Raw genomic sequence first — 13,577 nt, 5'->3', positions numbered from 1 at the left:
TAGTTAAACACATTACACAGTTTTCTGCGTCGCAATCGGGTAATGACGAATGAATTGTTATTATCACAGGTGTAATTTTAAATAAAAATTTATTACACAACGATTGTTAAGCCCGTTCAATAATACGATTGCATAGCGCTTTTCCCATTTAATGTGATTAAGAACGGAGAATGGCTTCCTCAAAGCAACGAACACTGCTCTATAACTAAAACAAACAAGAAACACCTTTAAGACAACACCTTAAAGCTTATAATAGAATAACAGTTAATAATCGGAAAATTGGATACAGTGCGCTATCCAAATCAAATGCAAGTGAAATAAAGAAATTTATTTTATGTGACAGAGTTCTAAAGTCGGTGACGAATTGTTTTATTACAACTTTGTCAAAGTACTGGAACGAGTTAAGTATAGTACGACCTGTCTACGTTACCGCTGGACACAGCCTTTGAGGTTACGTCGCGGTGTTGCCTGTTAATTGCATTAGCTTCGTTTAAGGAATAATTTACAAAGTGTTTATTAAAAATACATTGACTATTGATGTTTATATCATTTTATTTTTAAAAATAAAAAAAAAACAAAAATACATTGTATATAAAGTAAGAATTCTTTGGGGACATATTTCTCCATCATTCAATATTCCACGCCATCGTTTTGTTTGACAGCATTTGTGAATCCATACAAATAAAAAAAAAATAATCATCTGTTCGTCAAATATCAAAATAATACAGTATTAATAAATATGTATGAATTTACATGATATTCAAACATAAAATAGTTTTTTTTAATTTTCGTCCGTCTGTCTGTTTGATCCGGGTAATCTCTGAAACCGTCGAACCCATCTTGACAAGATTTTTACGGGTGAATAGTTAATATTTCAAAGAGGAACTAAGACCACTTTCATTTTTAAAAACAAGAATTGTATTTCTTCAGGAAAGAAATAAAACCAAAAATATTGGGAAGGAACTACATATAGTATATATTACATATATACTTTAGTAATATCCTAATATAGGTACATTAAAACTACTCAGTATCGTTTGCTAGATGTCATACCTGTTTACTGCCTTAAAGCTCCCTAAAAATACAAAGAAATATAAATAAAAGAAAATGATCTTGTAGTTTAAGAGATACGTTTGCAATGATAGTTAAAGTACTTCATTAATATTATTAAAAACCTTAAATCTTTATTTTATTAATAAAACTAGTTCCATTACGTTAAGGAAACGATTTTGTTTATTATTATTCTTATTGGAATCTTCTAATATTTATTCCTAAGAAGATTTAATATTAATCGATGTATTATTTATATTAAAATAATCAATAAATACCATAAATTATAAGAAGTTTTAGTCTAAATCATAAATCTATACCTTTAGTAATAAAAGATTAAAAATTGAAATAAATATTAAAGTAAAAATTAAATGATTTATTTTAATTAAGCGTAGGTTGAATTACATATTTACTACACGGCAACACCATTCAAAAACCTGTGTGAGCAAGACGGAAAACACTGTCGAGTCACCGCGACGTAGCTAACCGGTGTAATTTAGTGTTTGTAAAATAATATAGAAAAATTAACCGTGTTTAGTTACGCAAAATATAGTTTTCGGTAATGGTGGTGGTCGGTGGTGAAGTGGTGAAGTGGTGAAGTGGTAGAAAGTGAGTGGTCAGGCCGGGGTGAGTGAACTGAGGTCGGGCGGCACCAGCGCTGCGTTTGGTGTTAGTGCTTTGACAGTTATAAAGTTCTTATTTATAATACTTGGTAAGCAGTATTTTTATATTATTTAAAAATATTTTTACAAGTATTAAAGAAAGGATAACCATGTCAAGTATTTTAATGACGTATTTTTATTTTATATCTCCTATTTATCTTAAAATACATTCATAAATATTTCATACTTCGAGCTATTCTCTATACTGGAAATTTATTTACAATAAATTATCTTTTTTTTTCCGAAAACAACTAAAAATACTTCCATTGAAATCAAATAAAAAAAAAATTGAACCGTAATTGCGGATGCCAAAATCGAATTACCGATACATAGGAACCGGCTTATAAAAAATAATAATCATATCGCAAAAACCAGTCAACCTTGGAAGCGAACAGAGTTAGTGGGCTTCATATGGTTTAAATTTTTCTTCGACACGGACTCGCTTGACAACTTTTCTATATAGTAAAAGTAACTTTTGAGATCCCAGTGCGAGACGTCAGTCTATCCCATAAAAATTCTTTCGGAAAGGTCAATGAGCAGTAAGAACAAGATCTTAGATTTCTGTGAAGGTCCTCTAGAGGTATGCATTATAACACGCGGCAGACGTAAAATTTATGTTCTTTGAAGAAGACGAATAAAAAATAATAACCATAAGTTTTTGATTTAGTCTAGAAAATACCAATTTGAAATATTAAGTGGGAGAACTGATCATTTTGCAAGGCGAGATAGTCCAATGGTCAAAGCGGAAATCGTAACCAAAGATAGCATATACAAACCAATAAAAAATATTCTATATTATTTATATAATAGGTCTATGTTGATGATATATCGCTATGCCACGTCATTGTTATGTTAATAATTATGAGCACAGAGAGATGTGCCATTGGTTAGAGCTCATGAAACCAATGGTTACGGGTTCAAATCCAAGCTCTTCACATATCCTTAACTTATGTTTGCCTTTAATTCCTGCTCGGTGGTATAGGTATCATAATCCCAAAATGCGACGAAGGATCACACGTGAACTATACTAGTAAAATCATCCATCAGCTCAAATACCTTTTCCCAGAAGTGGACGTTTATAAACTTCTACTTTAAATCAAGGCAATCAGCATACTCCATGGGTTAGATTATTAGTTTACGATTAAAACTCGAAACTGATACTCATCGTAAATTCAATATAGTATACACTTTTGTGAACAATATTGTCAAGTTTATGCATAAATTACACTAACTCGATTCGTATAAATAGAATGCAGGTATCGTAATCATGATCCAAAAACTACTCTTTATTTACATTCGGAACCACGACAGCTGAGGGATAAATAATATATCATACTGAGCAAATAAACCCAGTTAGGCCAATATAAACTGTTCTAATAGTTTCATTGTTCAAGTTCAATACATACTGCCTCGCACAACCACTCTGTGGAACCAGCTTTCGCCGGCGGTTTTTCCGAACCGATACGACTTAGGAACCTTCAAGAAAAGAGCGTACTCTTTCCTGAAAGGCCGGCAACGCACCTGCAAGCCCCCCGGTGTTGCAGATGTCCATGGGCGGTGGTAGTCACTTTCCATCAGGTGAGCCTCCTGCTCTTTTGCCACCTCTACTACGTTACGTCAAGCGGGCGTCGACGACAGTTGTTCTCTCGCGATAATTGTGAAATTAAATAAGTAAAACTATTTGTGCCGTTATCAAAATTATAAAAACTGTTAATATAAGACATTGTTCAGTGAAACAACTAAAAATTAGTCTCAAAATCTGTTTAAATAGTGCTAAATAACTTATTATTTAAATAGTGAATTGGCAAACAGGACGTACCTACCCGCATTTATTAAATGTAATAATTATTGTTTGTGTTACCAATTGCCGTGGTCTGTTTACTGTGCGTAGAAACAATATTTATACATTAAACATGGCTAATAAGTGTTCGTTGTGTGGGAAATTCCTATCGGGAACTTAGGGCACCAAATGCTCGAAATGTCGGAGTATCAAGCAAATCCCTTTGTGTAGCAAAAATGTTACGAGTGATACATCTCCCTCTAACTCGCCGAGTACTGTTCAGGAGGGTGAAAACGGAACACCGACATTAGCACAGGAGTTACACCTCATGAGACTCGAAATGGGCAACATTGCCTCGGTTATGACGTCATTCAAGGACGAACTTGCACGCCTACATACTGTCATATCTACAGTCAACGATCGGTTGAATAGTGCTGAACTTCGTTTGAGCAATTTGGAGGCGGCGAGCCGTGAGCCACGAACAATGACAGATGATAAGGATGCTTTAAAGTTGATCACTCAGTTGCGATTAGATTTGAACGAGCGCGACCAAGAATTGCTCCTCAACGATGTTGAGATAACCGGGTTGGAGGAGAAGAGTGGAGAAAACTCGACACATCTTATTATGTCGCTAGCTAAAAAGCTAGGAGCGGACTTGGACGAGAGGGACATCGTCAGCGTCGCCCGGTCCGGGCCGCGGCGTATAGCAGCTGATAGCGGCGAGCGTCCCCCGCGCCCGCGCCCCCTCGTTGTGCGGCTGGCGCGGCGCTCCGTGCGCGACACCCTGCTGCGGGCGGCGCGCGTGCGCCGCGGCACCGACTCCTCCGGCATCACTGACACCGAACCCAGGCGCGTCTACGTCAACGAGCGGCTCACAGGGACGAATAGACAGTTGTTCTACAAGACTCGCGAGGAGTGTCGCCGTCACGGGTGGAGGTTCTCTTGGACTAAGAATGGGCGTATTTATGTGCGCAAAAACGATTCCAGCGAAATACGGCGCATTCGTTCCTCAAGCGATATTGAAAAGTTTTTTGGTGTTTGTATGGTTTGATTTTAAACTACGCGTATATTATAATTCATTTTCCTACACATATACCATATATACAAACAAATACAAATAACCAGATGCAGGTACTTTCACTGGCTACTAGTTTATCGTTATTTTTTACTATATTAAAGTTCCATATCATACATTTTATAATTTATTTTAGATTAAAGATTTTATATAAATTTTCTGGTTCCAGCATAGTTTTTATAATAAATATGGGTAATAAAAATGAAATTACACTGATTCATGTCTATTTATTAATGATTTGCTTATTGTTAATATATTTTTACATATCAGAAACCTTTTATGATGATTGGTGGATTCTACAATATTTTGGTACAGATTTCATAATAAATACCAACAATAGTTCTACGGTCATCACTTTGTTAACTAATTTTAATACCATTAAGTTCTTCAAATTATTGTTGCACAGCCGTGTCTTGTTAACAATGTACGTTGTTATTAATTTATTTACTACTTTATTATATTATTGTACTATATTACTTATTGATATTAAATATATTATATTATCGTTACTCTTGTGTCAAATAATATATACAAGTTATCCACGAAATACATTATTTATGGTGAAATTAAGTATCTTATTTATTTTATCTTTTAAGATTTTACTTCGTTTACAACTAGTATTAAAGTTACAAATAAAATATGTTAAAAATAAAAATGACGTCTAAAAGTCTAAACTTTAGAATTGGTCTTATAAATAAAGGCTCACTGGCTACTAAACATGACGAATTCATCGTAGCTATGGACCGACACAATGTTGATGTGATGGCCGTCAATGAATCATGGTTGAAAGACGGTGAGGAAGGGCGCGCGCCCTCTGTACCCGGGTACATTCTCCGCCATATACCGCGCCCCGCCACAGTGCCGCGGAACAGAGGTGGAGGAGTTGGGTTTTACATCAGACGTGGTATTTGCGCGCACACGATCCCTCATCCAGAATCTCCCATGGTCGAGCAAATGTGGCTGAGTTTAAAATTAAAAAATAAAACCATTGTAATTGGAACCGCATATAAACCGCCATGGTTAAGTACTCGCATATTCTTTGATGGACTTATGGATACATTTAGTTCTTTGCCATATTATGATCATATATTTTTATTAGGTGATTTTAATATTAACCTTCTGGAAGCTCATAGTTATAATTTAACAATTCTAAACGATTTTCTGCATGTAACACAAATGCGACAATATGTGAATTCTCCTACACATTTCACTAATCACAGCGAGACTCTAATTGACTTGATATGTTCCAGTGCAGAAGTTGAAAAGGTTTTGGTGGATTATGTCTGTACGCTCAGTCATCACACCATGCTATCATGTGAAGTAAACATCCGTAAAGATAAAACTCACCCTAACCAATTTTATTCCAGAAATATAAAGGAAATTTATAAAGATGATCTTGAACTGTTAATGAACGGAATTGATTGGCATGAAATATCGAAAATAGAAGATATTAATATAATGCTTAGTATTTTTAATGATAATATTTTGTGGGTATTCGATACATTGGCTCCGTTAAAATTACATTATTTCAAAAATAAAGGTTACCCCTGGATAACATATAATGTAAAATTGATGATAAAAACACGGGATGAAGCTCATGCAAGGTCACGAAAATCTAAATCTGATACCCATATTGCTTTTTATAAGGATTTAAAAAGGGAAGTTGAACGAGCTATTTATAGTGAAAAGTGTGTTTATTACGAGATCCATATTAATAATAACTGCAACAACCCCGTATTATTATGGAAAAACCTAAAGCAATACAGTTCCTTCAAGAATAGTAAAGATCAGAACTTACCTACAAATCTTAGAGATCCACAAAAATTAAATAATCACTTCCTTGATATTCCTGGTAGACATCAAGCAGCTGTAGATGACATTACATTTTTTAACACCAATTGCAATGTATCAGCCACATTTACACTTAAAACTATTGACAACGCCACGGTTTCAAAAGCAATAACGAGTTTAAAATCTAATGCAGTAGGCTCAGACTATATTTCCCTTGAAATGTTGTTGACTACACTTCCATATACTTTGGAATACATAACGAATCTAATGAACAAGTCCATGTGTTCCAACACCTTTCCATCAATCTGGAAAGAGGCAATTATTCGACCAATCCCTAAAATTAATAATCCAATGGAACTAAAAGACCTTCGTCCCATAAGTATTTTACCATGTTTGTCCAAGATACTAGAAAGGATCGTACACAATCAACTCGCTGAATTCCTCGAAACAAATAATATCCTACCTATAAAGCAATCTGGCTTTCGCAAACATAGGGGCACAGTATCGGCATTGATCGATGTGGTTGATGATGTCCTCAGTGCCCAGGACCAAGGCGAAGGTACAATATTGGTTCTCTTGGATTATTCACGAGCATTTGATACAATAAATGTTCCATTATTGCTTTCGAAATTGCATTTCTACGGCTTCAGTCCAGACACTATTGAATGGTTTACCAGTTATTTAAGTTGCCGTTCCCAAGTAGTGGAGATTAAAAATGATGATGGTTCCATCAATCGTTCCGAGTCTAGACCTGTCGTCAGAGGTGTCCCTCAGGGATCAATATTGGGACCTCTTTTATTTATTTTATATTGCTCGGATATCACTAGACACATAAAAAATTGTCAATATCACATGTACGCTGATGATATTCAACTTTACATATCATTTCGACCGGAGGATGTTAATGATGCTGTTGAAAAGCTAAACGCTGACCTCGCGAGCATTTTCCAATGGTCACTTTCAAATTGTTTGGTTCTTAACCCTCGAAAAACTAAATTCATGGTGTTGGGAACTAAAAAGCAGATTGAAAAGATAACGAGGGTAGATCCGATAATTAAAATAAATGATGAAGTCGTGCATCGTGTTAAGGTAGCAAGAAATCTTGGTGTATTGATGGACGAGAACCTTCGATTCGAGAAACACGTTCTTAACACTATTCAAAACTGCTTTTACCGATTGAAGGTTCTTTATCGTATTAGACCTTTTCTTAGGCCTGATCTACGCGTCCGTCTCTGTGAGGCATTAATTTTGTCCAAATTAAATTATGCTGACACGCTTATTGGACCAAGGCTGCTGGCTTGCACTAGAAACCATATCCAACGAGTTCAAAACGCTTGCGCACGATACTGCTTCAATATACCTCGCTATGCGCATGTTACACCTTACTTAAATCAAGCAGGTATAATGAAGATGGAATACCGTCGGCAACTTCACTTCGCTACACTTTTGTTTGGTGTCGTAAAATATCAAATACCACAGTATCTTTATTGCAAGCTGGGCTGGCTAAGTGATGCCAATAAGCGGTATCAAACCAGAGCGTCATCCTATTGTATGTTAGTACCACAGCATCATTCGGCAGCGTTTAGAGGAAGCTTCAAATTCTTTGCTACCAAGTGTTGGAATGACCTTCCACCACCGTTGAGGGATCTAAAAACCATTTCCAATTTTAAATTAAAATATAAAAAAATCCTTCTTGACAAGCAAAAAATGGAATATATAATTATTTACTTTTTTTACTACCAGACTACAATTCTTCTGCGAGGTGGACGACATTCCGATGCAGTTAAATATAATAATAAGCTATGCATCTGCATATAAACGACATTTCACCATATTCCACTTCCACATGAGAACTTTTCTTTCAAAGAGCAAATCATTTAAAACCTGTAAAATATATTTGATTATTATTCGTTTTAATTTAATTTATTACAAACAAAATAATAAGTATACTTAATTTTATTTATTTTAAAAATACTTACTTCAATATATATATTCTATTCATTATTCTTCTTTCATACCCACAATTCCTAATACAACCAGACATAACCTCATTGTTACATCTCGTGCACACTCTCGACTGCTTAATCGTTTCCATCACAGACTAAATAAACTTATAACAAAATTTGTGAGTTCTCGAGTGACGTGGCGATCAGTAACAATAGTGCATCATACACACCTTGATGTTATACACTTTTTTATTTATTTTTTTTTATTTTTTGTTGTTATTATATTAAAATTATACAACAAATATAATATTTATTGTAATAATATTTTATATAAGTAAAGCTATATATTAATCGTCTTCACATATTATTATTAATATTGTTTATTTATGTTTATTCAAACTGTCGCTGACGTTCTCTGACATAACTGTCTAAAGGTGATCGCTGAAAATCAGCGCTGACACCTGGGGTATTACTATTCCAGATTGTCAGCATATGCTGAGCGATCTTCCTTTTATAACAACGCACCGCTGTACAAATAATTAATTATCTTTTGTTTTTTTTTTTCTAAATAATATGTACTTCTTCAGCTGTATTGTCTAAGTATAGAAAATATGTATAGTGTGTTGTTGTAAATAAAGAATTATTCTATTCTTATTCATTCTATTCTACTATAAAAAAAAAAAAATACTTGCCATTTCTATATTAAATTTTATAGTATCGGTATCTGTTTCTTCATTCATGACTGCCTAGTTGGTGTAGTAGCTGGATATATAGCCACAGATCCCGAGGTTCTGTTTTCAAGCCCTAGATCAGTAGCAGTATCAGTAACAGTGTCAGTAGCAGCCCGGAGTCTGGATGTTGGAAGTGTGTACGCTCCCGTGCCTCGGAAAGCACGCAAAGCCATTGGTCCAGCGCTTGAACTCTTTCTAGTCTCGTTGGATTTACTGTTCCAGCAGATTATTAGTATAACGGAATAGAGAGTGCAGGTGTTAGGTAATCTATGTGTAAAGTCGAGGTATAAGGTGTAATCCCATTCCAAATTAAAATCCATTTTTTTTTCTGTGATAGAGTAGCAAACGTCTTAACTTCCACATTTATAATATCAGTAGGATGTTTCTAATTTCTATAATAATATTAGAATATGATGTAATGCAAATTATAAATTTCAACCCTACAACAGTAGCGCCTATAGCTAATAATGATAATCTTAATTTACGTAGATAATATCGCCAAGTTGTTATTAATAACCATTCTTCGTAACAACTTAGAATTTTTAGTCAAAAGGCCTTAGGATCTCAACTAAAACCTCAAATGACAAGCTGAACTAAAACTTAAAAAAAAAAATAGTACAATCTGAAGGACAAGAACAAGGACTGCAAGGAAAGCAATATTTGTGTATGTTGTCAAAAATTCGGACTGACCAAGATTTTTTTTGGGAAATTTCACCAATAAAGAGGCCTATAGGGCAAATATTTTTGTATGACCTGTATTCGTACGAAACCGAAACGGACAGCGAGTATATACATTATAATGTTATGTAAAGTCTAGCGTCAGCGCTGGTTAATGCGATAGAGTGACTTTATCGTACGTTTTCCGAAATAAAGATCTCATTCAACATTTCTCGTAAACAGCTAATTCCTAACTTTAAGGCTTCAAGCGTTTCCTGATTCTAATCTCATTAGTCGCACGGCTTATTTTGCCGTTGTATATAACGTTACATATAACAAATATAACAATATTTAAATATTTAACGAGTGGAAGCGATTTCTATCGTCGATCTTCGGTCAAGTCGACTACCAAATGCTTATATTACTGCGATACAATTTTGATATTTTATACAAAACAATAGTTATAGTACCATTGACGTGTTAAATAAAAACTATTGAATACTTGATGGTTACAACATTGTTTCTTAAAGATTCCTTAGAATTTAGGGACATAAATATTTTGCAATAATGGTTTGCAGCACATTACATTGATTATTATTTCAAGCTCATTTGTTGCTCATTATTTCATATTTAAAAAAGTCCTAGACAAATGAACACTTCCCTATTTTTTCTTTTATTATTAAATTTATTTAGATGTTTAAATAATGTGGTCGTTGGATTTGAATACACAGCTTCAGTTAAGAGATTCTTACCACTGGGCAATCTCGAATCTTGATATTTTTCCCGGCTAGGAAATTTGAGGATCTCGGCTTCTCTCCACTATAATAACCACGCAGTATACATATAAACATTTCTCTTGGGTCATACTGTTTATTGACGGAAATCGCATTAAAATCCGCTGCGTAGTTTAAAAGACCTAAACGTGGAGACGGCGGGAAGCGATTTGGCTTTATACTATGTATCTGGTAAATACACGATTACGATATGTCCTACGAATTATAGAATAATTTTCTCGTATCTTCAATCTTGAGTAATATACCGACGACGACGATGACGTTTGACGACCTCCGTGGTCGAGTAGTGTGTACACCGGTTTTCATGGGTACGCCACTCCGAGGTCTCGGGTTCGATTCCCGGCCGAGTCGATGTAGAAAAAGTTCATTAGTTTTCTATGTTGTCTTGGGTCTGGGTGTTTGTGGTACCGTCGTTACTTCTGATTTTCCATAACACAAGTGCTTTAGCTACTTACATTGGGATCAAAGTAATGTATGTGATGTTGTCCAATATTTATATTTATTTATACCGGGTAAGTCATAATCCGTTGATCACATACGACGCAGTCATGCTATTGTCATTACACCCATTCGTCATATAACTGCTCACGAACACCGTTGAATCGTTCCATGTGTGAATATTGTCTTACGTTTTGTATGTGTGTGTGAAGATTATTGTACAGTTACAATATTAAAAAAAAAAAAAATTGCTTCTATTTCATTTCTATTGTGTTAGTATTAAATTTATCACAAGGTTTCTTGGTTGGTTTGAACACTATGACAATTATGTTCGTTTATATCTGACAGATTTTTTTTCGTTAGAAGTAAAATAGTAACTATAGTATGTTCCAAACGAAGAGGGAATAAAGCTTAACAAACCTTAGATTCACGTGTTCCATGCAATTTGATAAACTATGCTATATTGTGTACTACGAATAGTTCTTGATTAATATACCTTTATTTATCAAACTATTCCAATCAACTACTTATATACATGCACTTTAAGTTCGCTTCCAAAGTTGCAATAACAGTTTCGTCGATAAATAAAACGCAATTATTCATAGATTAGTTTAGTTATTAAAATATGGTATCTAAATACCGAACCTGTGGTAGCTCCACGTGAGGTAAGCTTTACGTAATCCTGTAACGAAAGGCTTCAAAAGTTCTGTTGAGAAAATACTTAATAAATAATATTTATAGTACGCTTCCGCTTGACATGCAAAGCCTCTTTAAATTGAAATATTTTACCTCTTCACATGTATGACAATTGCCATCAGCGCCCAAGCGCCCGGGTATTAACAGTGCTCATGCGGTCTCTTCTCCTCAAATATGATTTAATTAATCATCTTAAACGACGACGCCCTACGTACGGCGACTCGGTCATCACCTCCCATAGCCATTGCCACTAAGAAATATTAACCCATCCTTACATCGCCAATGTGCTACCAACTTTGGTAACTAAGATGTATGTCCCTTGTGCCAGTAGTTATACTGGTTTACTCACCCTTCAAACCGGAACACTACAAATCTAAGTATTACTTTTTATATTTCTAACATAATTATCGTCTGTGAAGTATTGTTTGTTCATTGTTTTGTACCTATTATTGGTTCGATGAATTTCGAGTTCGGAGAATCAGCAATCAAATGATTGGTAACGTTAAAACTAATTCCAATATATGATATATATGTATAAGATTTTCTATTGCAATGGATCAAGCAAAAACTTCAAATTCATTTTAAAATAACAACACTTGATTATAAGAACATGACACAAAAGTCTTAAATTAAATTGAATGCAGTCTTGAGTCTAGACACATCATTTCGGTACACTTATACTACCCTACGGCCGGTGTACCGTTCTATCATGGTTCGAATGTAAAACGTACCACACGCGGCTTTAAAAAAAATATCTGATATAACCTTTAATTGTATGGTGTTAAGTGTGAAATTCAAATAAGGCACCAAACGGAGGTCTACAAGGAACTGGTTCCGCATTTAGCGGGCACTAAGTGACCAACATTTCATTTGAGTGCACGCCAATTTCAACCGTATAACTATTACATAATGTTCTCTTTGCATTTTTAAATAGATAAGATCTCTTTCCGATGCCGAGATAGCCACTAGACTATCATCGGTTATGATAGCGTGAAGGAATTTATACCTTATTTTATTACAATTAAAGTTTATTTTTCGTATATAAATACATGTGTAGCGATTGTTGTATCGAGAGTGTATTAAAAAATGATTGTAAGAGCTTGTTATGTTTGCGGTTTTAAGTGTCGTTCTTATTTTAATTTTTATTAATACGGTCAGTGAAATCAGTTTATTTTTTGTTACTTTTTATTTGGAACGTGACACAATTTTACGAAATAATCAAGTTGGGTGAAAACTAAAATTTTTATTTAATATTGTTGATTGGTTATCGTAATTACTTGCTGTTAAGTTTTTGTCTAAAAATCAAAATTAAGTTATTTGTATATATATTTTGATTGATTTGATTGTTACGTTTCATCGTTTTTCTAATAGTTACTTAAAATATAGGATTAATTGATAATTTAAAATCTTATATATATACACGCGGAATAATTTAATGTATGAGTATATATTATAATTTGAATCGCTGTGTTTCTAAAATAATTTCATGGTGCATCGACCGCGTAGGGAATAGTGGACAATTCACCAGCCGCGTCTCAAGCGCAACAAGCGCTCATCAAGTTTTTTGAATTGATCCCCTCTCCCTGCGAAATTTTTTTAAGAGTCTTTCTGGGACACCTCACTGGTGGTCCCAGACTTGATACCATTTTGTATCCTTGCCGCTTTTGTAGCCTCTGCATTAAGATTCTGGTAATCACTTACCATAAGATTTACATATACTAAACATTTGCTTGATTTTCTGTACTAAATGAGAACTAAATAAGTGCAATCGTTTTTTTTTTTTTTTATTTAAGTGCAATTGTCAAAGTTCGTATATTAAGCAACCTTTACCACAGAAAAATAAGTTAATGTAGGTCGAGAAAATGAAGTAATTAACTCAAGTTACGAGTTATTTTTTATCAACTCTCGTAACTTTCGATCGAGCCGCGAAGGGAAATTCGAACTTTTCAATTTACAA

General features: G+C 34.4%; 1 protein-coding gene across 6 annotated transcripts in view; it reads left to right on the top strand.

Moving 5' to 3' along the window:
* Sdt (stardust) overlaps window positions 1-13,577 on the top strand; it is a 185,183-nt gene that overhangs the window by 12,551 nt on the left and 159,055 nt on the right. The window contains exon 1 of one of the 6 annotated variants that reach the window (XM_026642228.2): window positions 1,488-1,762. The exons of 4 other annotated variants lie outside the window; for them this stretch is intronic. The gene's annotated coding sequence lies outside the window, so the exon portion shown is untranslated. Of the gene's footprint in view, window positions 1-1,487; window positions 1,770-13,577 lie in introns of those variants that run through there. One more of the 6 variants, XM_064217167.1, reaches the window with a different exon arrangement.

This window comes from Vanessa tameamea, chromosome 15 (genome assembly GCF_037043105.1).
Source record: "Vanessa tameamea isolate UH-Manoa-2023 chromosome 15, ilVanTame1 primary haplotype, whole genome shotgun sequence".
In the NCBI taxonomy this organism is placed as follows: Eukaryota; Metazoa; Arthropoda; class Insecta; order Lepidoptera; family Nymphalidae; genus Vanessa; species Vanessa tameamea.
Note: the sequence above shows the minus strand (reverse complement) of the source record. Positions and strands in the feature narration are given on the sequence as shown.